Source organism: Esox lucius, chromosome 10, assembly GCF_011004845.1.
Source record: "Esox lucius isolate fEsoLuc1 chromosome 10, fEsoLuc1.pri, whole genome shotgun sequence".
NCBI classification, from domain to species: domain Eukaryota; kingdom Metazoa; phylum Chordata; class Actinopteri; order Esociformes; family Esocidae; genus Esox; species Esox lucius.
The window spans coordinates 14,692,013-14,707,523 of NC_047578.1; the positions used below are offsets into that span (position 1 = coordinate 14,692,013).

Genomic DNA, 15,511 nt, shown 5'->3' on the forward strand with positions numbered 1-15,511 from the left:
TTCTCATTGTCATAAACATACTCCGTATAGGAGGGAACACGCCTGACAGTGTACAGAACAATCTGTATTGAAAACCTGCCGTTTGCAAGAAATTTGAAACTGGGACAGAAGTTCACTTTTCAGCATGACAATGTGAGGCACACAGCCAAAGCTACAGTGGAGTGGCGAATAAATTAAAAAGTAAATGTTCTACTGTAGCCCATTTAGAGACCTGACCTATGTATAATTCAAAATGTGTGGCATGACTGGAAGATGGTGTCCATGGATGCTCCTCAAGGACATTGACAAAGCTGTCAAATGTGCTTCCTACAAATATAACAACAAAAAAACAGGTGGTTTGATATGTATTTTATGATATGTATTTCAGTTTTTCACTTTGAATGCCGATCTTATTTCACAATGAATCCCCTAAAAGTGTTGAGTATAGTGTGTTGATATGTGCTTGAAAAAGTCTGATTTAAATACATGAAACTCCTTATATTGGCACTGTAAGTATTCCTGAATGGTCCTGTTTCCATCCTGATATAACTCTGCCTAAAAATTAAAGACAAGTTTGAATATTGTTGTCCATCAGTGACTCCCGAGGCCACTTACTGAGCTTTCTACATTTATACAAAATCAGTGAAACAGTATGTTGCCCTAAGAATTGTGTTTGGTAAGAATATTGTTAGAAATTTATCAAAACCATAATGTCTGTCAAAGGTGCTAAAACAGTTTAACTATAGGGCAATGTTTCTCAAACTTAGAGCTCTATCCAAATGCAGGGTCTCTTGATTTGAAAAGGGGATTAAGTGCACAGAATCATGGTTATGTTATATTATATGGTAGCTGCTAGAGGTGGTTAATAAACAAATAGGTTTCTGTTTTTGTCCTAGTCCTTTGGCTTTCGGACATCAATTACATATTTTTGTACACAGAAGATCATACTCAACTATAGGCTGCATAATGATTTGATACATTTCTGATAAATTCCATTTACTTCAAAACAATACTTCCTTTAACTTTAAATACTGTCCAAAATACCTTTCTTTTACACTGCAATAAAAAGAACATTTTGACATCCAAGAGGATTTGCAGGCAAACATCTTCATTGCTCTTTGGAGTAGGTTGTAGCCTTTATAGGACATTTATATAAAGCAGACATTGTAAGACACTGAAAACTATGTAAGGGGTGTGTAGCACTGGGTTCTCAATGTTTGCCCCCTGTAAATTTAAATAAATATGGTGAGTGGGTGACCTTGTTGGTGAGGTGAACCTGAGTCTATCCAAGAGATAGTTGTGTAGCGATAGGGTTTTATAATGGCTGATTATCTGACCAAATTCAGATAATTAATGTCAGAAATCTAATGGGGAGTAGGGCTGACAGAATTTGTGGACAGTAAATAGCTAGCTACCAGCTCCCTAGGAGGGTTGCTTGGCCACCTCTGGTATAAAACATCCTGGCGACTCTCTTGTACAGAGTATAACCTGGCAACCGGTGTGGCAAAACAAGATAAAGTTAGCACAGGTAGAGTAACTAAAGGCTTTAATGGCAGGTCCCACAGGTCTTTGTTATGCTGCTATATAGAAGACAGTTACACTCCTTTGACATTATCATATGATGGGATATTATCACTATGCAGAAAAGCGGTGAGAACCCACTATTGTATTTTTTTCCCGGTTTATTATCATTGTTTTATTAGCCTGCATAGTAACTTATATAAAAAAATCTATGTACTCAGTGTTGTGAGTCACTTTGGATGAGAGTGCTTGCTAAAAACTAACATGTCAAATGTAAATCATATCACCACAACAGTTATTTTTGTGTTCTTTGGTCAATTTTCCCTTATCCATTGACCCACAGCAGGATGTTATTATTACACATATGTTAAATGATAGGCATACTTAAAACTACATGTAAGGCCATACTTAACCAAAATCTTCACTGAGAAACAAAAAGGGATAGGCCTTTTCTCCACAGTAGTGACTACAGCTACTGACAGTTGTTGAAGGGGGCGGGTTATTTTCTAGTGCGGCGCGTTGAAACTGCGTGAATCGAAGCAGCATGTTCGCGCGAGGACCAGAGTGTTTGGTTTGGGACATTGGTGCGCGCGCTGCCGTGTGAAATCGTAGCATCAGTTTGAAAAGGGACAAGGAGGAGAGAAGAGAGGACCCTCCCATCCCTATCCCGCCACCGCCAGAGGAAAATGAACACTTCTCGACCACGGGCAGCCCGTTTACATGGTAGGCTAAATTCTGAGAAAGTCTTCTACTGCTGACCAATAGGGCTGTAAGGCTCTCCAACATTGCTGTTGACAGGTAGCAATTTACAATTTTAGCATCTGGTGTTATTACCATAATTAAACATATGCCCCTGGCTGATAGCGGGGAGGTGGTCTGAGGAGACACGGCAACCGCACCGCAACGAAGTGAAGTTCACTGGCAGCTGCTCTGCAGGTACAGTAGGCTACATTGCATCATTGTTTAGAAGGTTCAAAAGCTCGATGTAACTGTTATATCTACAATACATATTTAAAACAGCTTTTCTACCGCTTTGCTGGTCATATGTTTTAAACCGAATGAGCACCAAAACACCGACCTTTGTTGTAGCCTTCGCTATGTAACATAATAGCTGTTACGTTTTTTTGTTTGTGAAAATACAAATGAATACTATTCACAGGAGAATGCCTGGGATGTTCAATGATTGCGTGGTGTGTGCATGTGTAGCCTATAGCCTACGCAGGATGCCTCGTTTTTCAACCTACAGTAGCCTATTGGGTCCATTCCAAGGCTGGGTTAGTCATTGTTCACTTGGTAGACACGAGAGAAGAGCGAAAGCTGACTGTATAGTCTCCAGGCTGCACTATGCAGATAGACAAACAAACAGCTCGCATTTTTACATGTTTTTTTCTCCATTGTCAGCCATTTTTCATAGTTTCTCATGCAGTAGGCTAGTAAAATATGTAATTGTTTTTTCGAATTATTTCTCATTCGATGAGGTCATGATGCTGCCAACGTGCATCTCACTGATGAGAGTCGCTCTCAGGAATGCAAGAGCCCAAATCCACATCAGTGTCCGCGGGATGGAGATTTATCTTTTCCCCCCAGTATCTCCTAAAGACAAAATATAGAAATTCCTAACATGAAATGGATGTCAAATATATACATATAAACCTTTTAGAATAGGCCACGTGAAAATATAGTCGCCAATCTTCACATAATATCCTAGCTATATTCACAGCGAAGATAAATAGCATGGTACGGAGTCCGCTATATCTGCCGCGAGATTCAGTAAGTGCGGTCTGCTAGGCTCGGATTGCGGTTTGTTTGAGTTTAATGTTACTGCGTTAGTAGACCAGCTGTGCTGTTGGGTGTATTGAATCGGGTTTGATTGAATCAATTTATCAATCCACTGTATACAAATGAATCAAGGGGCAGCACATCATGTTCCGTGCACAGTTGTACACTATAGCCAAGGTACTAATCTGATCGGTTTAGTTCGCTAAAAACAAAACAAAATATACCCTGGTAAAAATACAAATCGCCTAGAGTAGTAGACCCCGGGCGCGTTCTGTAGGCCCGCTGCCACACCGCAGTCAGTGGCAAGCCGCGTCCATCCATGCACCACGGTGATGCTTTTTCTCCATTATTTAGCACAGTTGCTACTATGTCTTTCTTGGTAAAACACGGACACATCGTATTGTGCTGCATCACCATGAATATTTTCCATGCGACTTTGGAGTTCATCAACAACTTGAGAGTGCTTCGATTTTCGATACAACGCGCCCCTCGATTGTCATCTTGCGTGTAATAAAGACGGCTGAACAGTGTTAAAGGCAAAGGGCATTTCAGGACAAACTGTTGAAATTTTAAGACACATCAGAAATTGCCTTTTCTGTTTTCTAAAGAACAAAAATATGTTTTTGTTAACATGAAAAAAATATCTCTGAATTACTAATAGTCCTCGGACAATTAATGCTTTCCAATCACAGGTATCCAAACCCAAATATGCATTACTATTGGCTCTGAAAGGTCATGGAATTATTTTTATAGATAAATTATAAATATCGCATTTTTTCTAATACATAAACTGTTTTAAAAGCACCAGCTACACACTTCTTAGTATAAGGACTCAAAAGTCCTCATTATTCATTATTTACTTGATTTTCAAATTGCTTGTATGTATTATAATCAGTTACAGTACAGGTGAAATATAATTGAAATCAAATTGGATTTCATGTAGTGATTGTATCAGGAAATATACAGTACCAGTCAAATGTTTGGATACCTGCTCATTAAAGAGTATTTCTTCATTTTCACAATTGTAGTCTAAAATGATTGTACCGCATATAAAAATTAAATTTCATACTGGTATTGTCATAACAGTATTTTGCCATAAGACTTCATTGAGTTGTTTGGTGCCTTAATTGGAAAAATGCCTCTTTCAGGTTCATCTGTGAACTCTGTCATCGGCTGGGATCTAGAAATCTTTCTAAATCCCTGTAGACTTACACTACCATTCAAAAGTAACTTAGTAATATCCATGTTTTCCATGAAAACATACATGAAATTTGTTTCAATCGGAAATATAGTCATTAACAAGGTTAGAAATAATAATTTTCTAATTGAAATAATAATTGTGTCCTTCAAACTTTTCTTGTGTCAAATTACAGCCTTGCCCAAACTTTGGCATTCTAGTTGTCTATTTGAGGTAATCTGAAGAGATTTCACCCCATGCTTCCTTGAGACTAGTGTTCTGCAGGTACTATTTAATGAAACTGCCAGTTGAGGAACTGTGAAGCATCTCAAACTAGACACGCTAATGATTTTGTCCTCTTGCTAAGTTGTGCACCAGGCCCTCCCACTCCTCTTTCTATTCTGGTTTGAGTCAGTTTGCACTGTTTTGTAAATGGAGCAGTACACAGTTAGTAAGAGATCTTCAGTTTCTTGGCATTTTCTCTCATGGAATAGCATTTCTCAGAACAAGAATAGACTGACGGGTTTCAGAAGGAAGTTCTTTGTTTCTGGCCATTTTGAGCCTGTAATTGAACCCACAATTGTTGATGCTCCCAATACTCAACTAGTCTAAAGTAGGCCAGTTTTATTTTCTCTTTAATCAGAACAACAGTTTTACGCTGTGCTACCATAATTGTAATAGGGTTTTCTAATGATCAATTAGCATATTAAAATTATTAACTTGGATTAACAAACACAATGTCCAATTGGAACACAGGACTGGTGCTTGCTGATAATGGGCCTCTGTATGCCTTATTTAGATTTAAAATCAGCCGTTTCTGGTAACAATAGTCATTTACAGCATTGACAATGTCTACACTGATTAATTTGATGTTATTTTAATGGACAAACATTTGGTTTTCTCTAAAAAATAAAGACATTTCAAAGTGACCCTAAACCTCTGAACAGTAGTGTGTGTGTGATTGATGGTGCCTCTATCACCAAAGGTACAATCCAAAAACATGGAATCCTGTGTTTACGTTTTAATGTCGATTGCATAATCTGGTTGATTTATGTATAATACTTATAACTGGGGTTTTCAGTGTTGACATAAAAGGCAATTTAATTACCTTTCAGAGACACTTCTCTATCAATGTTTGAAATGTATACGTTTTCTTTTAAAAGCGGTTCATGTAGACAAGTATGAAATTAACCCCAGAATGGACATTTCGATATCCGGGTGACCTTAACATTGTGAATATATTTATGAATCCGTGCTTTCCAATGATATATGAATAAAGTATGGAAGTCACTCAGATCGTGTGAGGTACTGACATTGTTTCTTATAGCATCAGATACCTATGGAACAATGAATGAGACTACCAACGCCAAATACTTGGTTTAGTTGCTTAATTAACCAGAACCTGATATTTCAATTTGACTCTGGGGCCAGGGATCTGTTGCCCACAAACTGCATAGGTCTGACGTATTTAATCCTCTCACACCTAAGGCAGTGCTCGGTTATTGTGTGTCACAGTAAGGCATGTAGGGAGAGGAGAGAGGGAACGCTGTCCCACTCCCTAGTTGTGGCGAGGTGGGATGTTTGGCATTCCTCTGGTAGATTGTGTGTGTGTGTGTGTGAGGGTGTGTGTGTTTCCGTGAGTGTGCGAGAGAGTGACATCATATAGATGGAATCTCCCCTGTGACTTCATGAAGGGCCCGGTGGCAACATTGGGATTCATTCTCCTCAAGGCGTTTTTCCTCCCTACTCTTAGACCTACGCAGTAAAATGTGTGTATGTGCGCGATCATAGTTGTGTGTTCTGATTGTCAAGGTTGATGTTATCCTTTTGCATCAGAATCTGCTCTGACCAAGTTATTGGTTACGATGATGAAGTGGATCACAAGGCTTCTTCTGTTTTTGTTTTTTTACAGGATGTGTTTGAATATTTTGTGACCTCATATTCAACTGGCCTCTAACAACAGACTAGTAGACATTTGTCCCAGATTCTATGTGTGATAGAATAAATGTGCACTTCTTTCAGCTCTGGGCATGACTGGGGGGAAGGGAGACACTGGACAGCCACGCCAGATGCTATTGGAGAAAACACATCCCTCACCAAATGACCTAGAACCTAAGGAATGAATGTAAAACAATAACAGCATGACCATTAACATAGGTCAAATATATAATCTAATGCCTTTATAACCTCTGACATACCTTTGAGTTTTACTTTCCGCTGTCAACCATAGTGTTTTGCCATTGCATAAGCATAATGTCGTGATTGTGACACCGATAGGCTCAGAGCCCAAATGGCACTCAGTGTGTTTACCGTGAGAGCCAGAATGGTGTGCGGTTTCTTCTGGACACTGAAAATCAGCACACTTTGAGAAGCAACACAGTCTCACAAGTCATTCCTGCTCGAGTCAAAACATACTGTGTGGTGGTATGGTAAACATTTAAGAAGGAACACAGTCTCCTAAGTGGGTCCTGAAAGTGTGTGAATGTGAGAGAGAGAGAGTGAGTGTGAGCATGTTCGCTGGTGTGTGTGTTTCTGTGTGTGTGTGTGTGTCAAAGGTGTCTCTGTTCAACCAAGGTTACTCTGGCCTGGTCAGCCTGTTGAAGACAACATTGATATTAATCTTCCACTTGATTCTAGATGTCCTGTCAGTTCCTTCATCCTTCAGGTGTCAGTCATTAACAGGTTTGTGTGTCTGTGTGGGTTTATATCAGACCGTCCTTGGGAACAGGTCAATGAGAGGTCACATTTTTGAATACCTCTATCTTAGTTGACCCCATACACATGCATAAACACAGACACACACACATACATTACTCACCTGGATGTATGGCAGGCCAGCAGCCAACACTATCAGAGCTCGGTCATAAGAAAAACTCTGGTCCTTGCTCCGGTCACATTACCCGGATAACAGCTGGTCCCTGGTCTTAGACATTTGGTGTGGACAGGATTCAGTAGCAGCACATGTTTAGAAACAGACAGCATTCATCCAAAGAGCCCAGTGAACCAGGCGACTGATTATAGCAGGGCTTTGGGCCTGCTAATGATGATCTACAGGAAATGGCCACTAGTTCAGTCTACCATTGGTCAATATAGTTCAGTACATTATGTCTAGGCCTCACCAGCCTGGACATTAGCATGGAATGATGGTTTGTTTCCAGTATACAGTATTTGGACTGTTCTGCCCACGGACAGTCCAATCCCATTCACTTGTGTTTGTGTGTGTGTTTGTGTGTGTGTATGTGTGTGTGTGTGAGAGAGAGAAAGAGAGAGAGAGAGAGAAAGACGGTAAGATTGAGAGAGAGGGTATTGTAATCATCATTATTCTTACACTACATTGACTGCTTGTGAATCCCCTGCTATGCCTATTTCTATTTACATTTTTGTAGTTTTGCTGACACTCTTATCCTGAGCAGCTTACATTATTGATTGGATACATTTAGAATTTGTGGTATGTAACAATTTTTTGGACAATGGATTAATGGAATCTGAGGAGTAGCCTAACAGCATGATAGCATAGTGGTCAAGAGCTTAGGGCCAGCAAATGCTTCTTACCATTGAGATGAAAAGGTGAAAAAACCTGTAGTTCTGTCTCGTAGCATACCTGTCTGGTAAAATAATGGCATAAAATGTGACATGTGATCTTTAGTGACAACAGATCAATAGTGGCACAATGTCACATGTGGAAGATGGTAACCTGTGCAGGGAAATGTGCCCTTCACTGCACTGGAGCATTGATTTTCAGACCAGAGGGATGAAGGATTCTGGTGGACCACCAACATCATTTTCAGCTGTATCTGGTCAAATATCCAGGGACTGACAAGGACCAAACCTTCTGCGCTCTAAAGACAAGCCAGTATGCATTTTTATTTTAAAACCCCACTGCTGTGAGTTTCAGTTTCGGTCCTAGATGGCTGAAACATTCTGGATTTCGACTTATTTTCCTTCAGAGACATTAAAATGTTTCCCTTCTTTGGTTCCAACTTGCACCGTTCTTGTTCCCAGTGCATTTTTTGTGTGTGCTGAAGTATGCAGAGTAATAGACTAACCCAGACAAAGATCCTCCCCTGCTAGGTCTGAGGAGGAAAAGGTTGCAGCGTAGTCAAAAACATACTGTGTAATGTGCAGAAGCTTTAAGGTGTACAGTCTGTAGAAGGCAATACCTAAGAGAAGAGGCATCTGCAGCCACTCTGTATTTAATAAGCCAGTTACCGAAGCAGACCGTAGCCCGGGTGTGGCTACGGAGGACCGGTTTTGAGAGGGGACTTGGCCCTTAATCAGGAGGACATCCCCGGGTCACCACGGCGATAGCGGAAACCTTCAAAACAGCTCTAAGTGAACAGACGTCCTGCCTGCTGGCACTGGCTTAAAGGACAGCAGGAACGGAAATTGCACCCCCCTCTATTTCTTTACAGCTCATCCTCGTTAATGAAAGGGAACACTTGCTCATGTGTGTGTTTGTGTACATGTATGCTCACCCACACGTGTGTGTACAGAAATATGTGCAGACCCAAGTTTGTGTGCGCGGCCACCTTATGTTTGCCTGCGTTTATGTGGACACAACACACCTTCTGTTAATGTGTTTGACTGTAAGGGAATGAGCTCACATGTTGAGTTGGTGCTGTGTTTGGCCCGGGGCCCGAACCCGTATGTAGCCCAGTCCTGTCAGGGGTTGGATGGTACTGTGACCCTGTTGAGGAGCATATGGACCCAGCCTGATTTCACAATGAGGCTCTGGGGGCATCTCTATACCTTGCCTGCCGTCTCACCAAGGTGCAGAAGTTGGATGGTACTGTGAACCTGTTGGGGAGTGTATGGAACCAGGATGGACCCAACCTGACTTCTCATTTACTTGGAGAAGATATTTTTCTCTTTCCTTTTGCTAGTTTCGTGTGATCATGGAGGGTAGTTGTTGTTTTCAGACTTACAAGCAAGCAAGTTTATTTATATAGCACAATTCATACATCGAAGCAATTCAATGTGCTTTACTAAGAAAAGTATATGAAAGTACAAAAACATAAAAACAAAAACAAATCAAAGCAAATTAATACATCATAACAATAAAAAAATACAATAAGAAAACATAAAGATTTAAAGTTGGAAGCTATAAGGCTAACGAATACAAGTGGGAAGCTATAAGGCTAAACTGTGTGGTTAAGTTTAAGGGCTCAGTCATAGGCACGTGAGAAGAGAAGTGTTTTTAACCTGGATTTAAAAAATGTATACGTTTGGGCATGTCTAAACTCTTCTGGTAGTTTTTTCCAGTTTTGTTCAGCATAAGTGCTAAACGCAGCTTCTCCATGTTTAGTATGGACTCTGGGCTCCACTAGCTGACCTGTGTTCATGGAACTAAGAGCCCTGTTCGGTTTATATTCTGCAAACATATCAGAAATGTATTCGGGTCCTAAACCATTCAGAGATTTATAAACTAAAAGCACCACTTTGAAATCTATTCTGTAACTGACTGGAAGCCAATGCAAAGATTTAAGAACTGGAGTGATGTGCTCTGTTCTTTTGGTCCTGGTTAACATTCTAGCAGCAGCATTCTGAATGAGATGCAGATGTTTTACAGTCTTTTTCGAGAGTCCAATTAAGAGGCCATTACAGTAGTCAACCCTACTAGTGATACATTTTTATATTATAGAAGGCTGTTTTGGTGACCACTTTGATATGACTGTTAAATGTGAGGTCTATCAGAACACCAAGATTACGCACTTGATCCCTGGTTTTAAGGGCCTGAGAATCCAGCTCTTTACTAATACTTGTTCTTTTATTTTTGTTTTTGTGTTGTGCCAAACACAATAATCTCAAGTTTTATCTTGGTTTAATTTTAGACAATTTTGGTTCATCCAGGTATTTATGTGCTCTATACAGTGACACAGAGAGTCTATTGAGCTGTTGTCATATGGTTTGAGAGCCATATATATTTGAGTATCATCAGCATAGCTGTGGTAGTTAATGTTGTTGTTCTGTAGAATTTGGCCCAGAGGTAGGATATAGAGATTGAACAGAAGCGGTCCGAGAACTGATCCCAGGGGAACTCTGCATGTCATAGCCACCCTATCAGATTCATGATTACCAATGGTGACAAAGTAAGTCAAGATAAGATCTGAACTAATCAAGGACTGTCCTGGAGAGTCCTACCCAATTTTCCAGCCTATCTATAAGTGTTCTATGATCTACAGTATCAAATGCTGCACTGAGATCTAATAGAACCAGAGCTGTTATTTTATCAGAATCAGTATTCAGGCGTATATCAAGTACTGTGGTGAGGTCGGAAACCTGACTGAAATTTGTCTAAGAGACCGCTTGAGGTCACAAAATTGCTGAGTTGATTGAACAAACTTCTCAATGATCTTGGCTATAAAAGGGAGATTTGATACAGTTCTATAGTTGTTCATTATAGATCCATCCAGTGTTCTCTTTTTTAATAGGGGCTTAATGGAAGCTGTTTTTAGAGACGTTGGGAAAATGCCTGATTGCAGAGAGCTATTAACTATTTGCTGTAGGTCCATTGTTATAGAGTTAAAAATTGTTTAAAAAAAGTCTGATGGCAGTGTGTCGAGACAGCAAGAAGAAGCTTTAAGATGTCAAACTGTTTCGTTTATGGATTTTTGATCAATTGTATTAAAATGCGACATAATAACCAAGTTATGTCTTGGTGGTCATAGTGACGGTACAGAGTCCTTGTTAGACTGTGTAGTTCTGATGTTCCGTCTAATACTTATAATTCTTTCACTAAAGAAACACGCAAATTCATTACATTTCACAGTGGACATAAGTTCTGATGCTATCTGCTTTATTGGGTTTGTATTTAATATTTTTGTTGATCATTCCCGATAAATGTTGCTGTCTGGCCCTGAGTAACTCATTGTTGAAGCTACCAAGGCTTTGTTCATAGATGTCATAGTGAATTTGAAGTTTAGTTTTCTTCCACGTACGTTCCGCTTTCCTACATTCACTTTTCAGGGCGCTTACCATCATGGTGGTTCTCCATGGTGTTTTCTGTTTGCTCATAGTTTTCTTTACCTTTACTGGTGCAACACAATCCATGACATTCAATATTTTACCATTAAAATTATCCAGGAGTACATCAACTGACTCACCACTTATTGTTGGAGAGATAGCTATGGCTTCCATTAACTGAGCATTGGTACTCTCATTAATGTACCTTTTCTTAACAGAAATAGAGTTTACTGGAACATTTGGGGTGATAAGTGAATCAAAAAAGATACAGAGATGATTAGACAGGGCCAAGTCTTTAACCATGACAGAAGAAATATCGAGACCTTTAGAGATAACCAGATCTAGAATGTGGCCTTATGTGTGTGTACGCTCTTTCACATGTTGAGTGAGATCAAAAGTGTCAAGTAGTGCAAAAAGTTATTTGGCATTATTGTCTGTACTATTATCTATGTGGATGTTAAAATCACCTGTAATAATAAACAAGTTATAATCAACTGATATAACAGAGAGTAGTTCAGCAAAATCATCAATAAAATTTGCTGAATATAGTGGAGGTCTGTAAATGGTTAAAAACAACATTTTAGGAGTATCCTTTAATGTAAAACAGAGGTATTCAAAATAAATAAAATTACCTCGTGTATTTTCTTTGCACTGGCATGTATCTTTCAATAGGGCAGCCACTCCTCCTCCTTTCCTACCATTTCGACACATATTCATATAGCTAATTTTTTTGGGTGCTGTCTCGTTAAGAATTGGAGCACTAGAATCTTCTGTTAGCCATGTTTCAGTGAGAAATCTAAAATCTAGGTTGTAGGATATTATAATGTCATTTACCAAGAATTATTTGTTGGCAAGAGATCTGATATTAAGTAAAGCCAGCTTAATAGTTATATTAAGGGTTCCTGGACTAGTAGGTTGACGTGTCACAGTTAACAGATTAGACAAGTTTACTTTATGGGTTGCATGCTCACGGTTCCTTCTATTTCTAATCAACACAGGAATAGAGATACTGGGTCCTAGCTTGTACTCAAAACAGTCGGCATTGCTATTTTCACAATATCAGGGACACATTCACAAAGTGTATTTCTATATCCACTTGCAGAGTTAAAAATGTCATGAAGAATTATACATATTCACCAAATGCTCCCTTCATATTCACCTAATGGAATCTTCAGCTCATATTCACCTGATGGAATGTTCACCTCATGTTCACTAATGGAATGTTCACCTCATATTCACCTAATGGAATATTCACCTCATGTTCACCTAACGGAATGTTCACCTCATATTCACCTAATGGAATGTTCTGTTCAACAGCTTGCAAGTGTTTGTGTCTGTGTAACCCCTACACTTGTATGGTGTCCAGCAGAGCATTCCCTGTTCAAATCTGAAATAGAAGGCTAGTGTAGCAAAGCTAAAGGTTGTTTGCAGGTGACACATCTCCTGCCTCTCCTGTGTCACACCACATCTACACCCAGCCCCTACTGGTTTCTCTTGTTGACTTTGTCGTAGTGGATCAAGGTCATGGGCTGTCTGGGCTGGGCTAGAGGTTTGTCTGCCTGTGTACTAAAACATGGCCTACCCTCAAGCTACCTATGTTGTTAGTTAACTGTGTTATGTGTTTGTCTTTGTGTATTTATTGTACTCTTACAAGGGATATTGATAGCTTTGTGGATGGTAGTTCATTTCTGGATTTCTGCTTTCAATTTATTCTTGAAATAAAAAGAGAGCCAGTGATTAAAACACTAAATCGTTTTCAACATTCTTAGAGCTCAAGCTCAGAAGGTGGTGGCATTCATCTTTTGTTTGTTTGTAGTTGGCCATAATACCATAGAAGAAGTAGCTAGCCGGATTAGCCTAACTAGTTTGCTGGTTAGCTAACTGACCAGGGACCATGTCTATGTTTGTTTGGACCTAGGTTCCTTTTACCCACAGTATGATCCAAGTGCCTTATGTTCTGTCAACCTGTGTTGTAATGTCCTCATGTTCCCTCAACCTATGTTACAAGGGCCCTGAGACTAGAAACCCAAAGGCAGTGGCTTACACCACTAAACCAACCTAAGCTGCACTAATTCATTTAAATAATATATTGTATAGTGTTAAAATGTTGAAGAGTAAAGCAAATACCAGTGAGAACTCTTGAGAGACTTTATTGATAGATAAATTCAACATATTTTCCTATATGTCGCCCTCCTTTACTCTCTATCCACAACCTCCTTTTAACCCCCCCACCCCACCTTTGTGATTGCTATAGATTCCTGGACAGAGGCTTATTGGCACGATGCCTCAGCTCAGCTCCAAGTCCGTGTGATGGCTCTCTGTTGGTGAAATGAGAGAACATATGGCTACTCCCTCTCCTTCTTTCTCTCTCCCTCTTTCTATCTGCATTACATCACCTTGATATGAGAGTAGACTGGTTTGGCAATACTACTCCGTGAAAACGTGTTTTTGGTTCTCGGTCCAACCAGAATGTGATCATGTACATACTTCAAGTGTTTTGGATTAGGGTTTGGTGAACCACACTTTTGTGGGAAGTAACTTTGCCCAGATAGTGTGACTAAAATGTCACACTTAGTGACATTTTACTTGAGTTGATGATGAGACACAATGGTCAACTGAACTATATCATTCATGTATCATCAGGGTAGCTAATGTGCCAAACTGTTGCAAATTGTACAATAGTAGTCTTTTGGATATAATAACTTACTTCCTACCAGGTAAGACCCAATCATTTGAGATTATACTCGATTCGTTTTCACATTCACCCTAAAATCCGAGGCAGATCACGATTGGTAACCTCCAATTCAGGGTGGGTGTGAAAATATGCCAAATACCAGATTCAACACACAGACCCTACAAACACAAATATATTTTTTTGTTTAGTTCAAGAACATCATAAGCTCCAATTGCGCAAATGTATATATATATTACATTCTCTTAAATTATTGCCATATAGAATTGCATAGCCGGTCTTTATCCGTTTTGCACAATTTAGGTCTGCTGAAATGGAATACAGAAGTGCAGCCCTGACACTGACTTGGTAGTTTGATCAAAAATTGCTGGGATTTAATAATTGGTTTCTTTGTCTAACTCTTCTGAATTTGATATTTTTCAAAGTCAGTGATTGAAATTCTGATATAATATAAACATGGTTGTTTACGCTGTAGGCCTGTAGCAACCATGCTAAAGTTGAAAGATGAGGACAGGATGACGATGTCACACAGGATAGCAAATCAGTGCCATTCTCCATGGTGCTGGCTGGTATGTGTCTGATATTTAAAGCTGGTAGCAGGAACAGTCACAATAATACTAATAATAATTATGCCTAACAGTGACTCTACTTTTAGATGTGTTAATGAAGCCATTTTTTTGTGAAAGCTGGGCAGACTAAATGCACATTGCGCTGGGCAGAACAAGGCACATGTTGTGGATGTGGATGCAGCGCCGAGTTTCTGCAACATGCAGTCCATGTTCGCTTGTATGAAGAATAAACAGAATAAAAAAAGAGGAACCTACAGAGAGGCAATACAGAGTGGCAAATAGTCTGTCTGGGCCTTGTTTGTTGAGGAAAATGTGGGGGGGGTGTTTGCTTGGTGCTGTTATTCTAGTGCAGTACACGCTTAAAAATCTGGGCCTGAATTAATTTAAAATGGTAGTTGTAGCCAATTCAGCTTAACCATGAATGACCAGGCTTTACCTGCTCATAGTCACTAACATTACCTTGAGAAATATCAGGGCGACTTATCAACAATGGATGTCTTGGGATGGTAGGTCTACAATTAACATACTCTCTTGTATTCAGGTATCAGTCCGCTGTGCAGTGCATATTGAAAGTGTTCAGACACCCTTTCACGTTTTTCACCTTTTGTTACATGATAGCCTTATTTTGAAACAGATTGAGTTGAAATTTTTCTTATCTATCTACACAACCTCTGTCATGCCTTGTGATCAAGGGCAGTGCATTTGCCAGACCATGCAGTTATGTAGCCAGTCAGGACACTCAATGGTGCAGCTGTATAACGTTTTGAGGACCGGAGGGCCCATGCCAAATCTGTTCACTCTCCTTCAACGTCATCTTACTTCCTTGTTAAT

The 15,511-nt window shown here is 39.6% G+C and overlaps 1 protein-coding gene across 4 annotated transcripts in view; it reads left to right on the plus strand.

The window, feature by feature from the left end:
• The first annotated feature begins 2,046 nt into the window (after positions 1-2,046).
• The window catches only part of hivep3a (HIVEP zinc finger 3a), a 40,831-nt gene continuing 27,366 nt past the window's right edge, over positions 2,047-15,511 (plus strand). For 2 of the 4 annotated variants that reach the window (XM_013135622.4, XM_020050507.3), the window contains exon 1: positions 2,245-2,436. The gene's annotated coding sequence lies outside the window, so the exon portion shown is untranslated. Of the gene's footprint in view, positions 2,224-2,244; positions 2,437-15,511 lie in introns of those variants that run through there. The other 2 variants (XM_010873616.4, XM_020050506.3) reach the window with 2 other exon arrangements.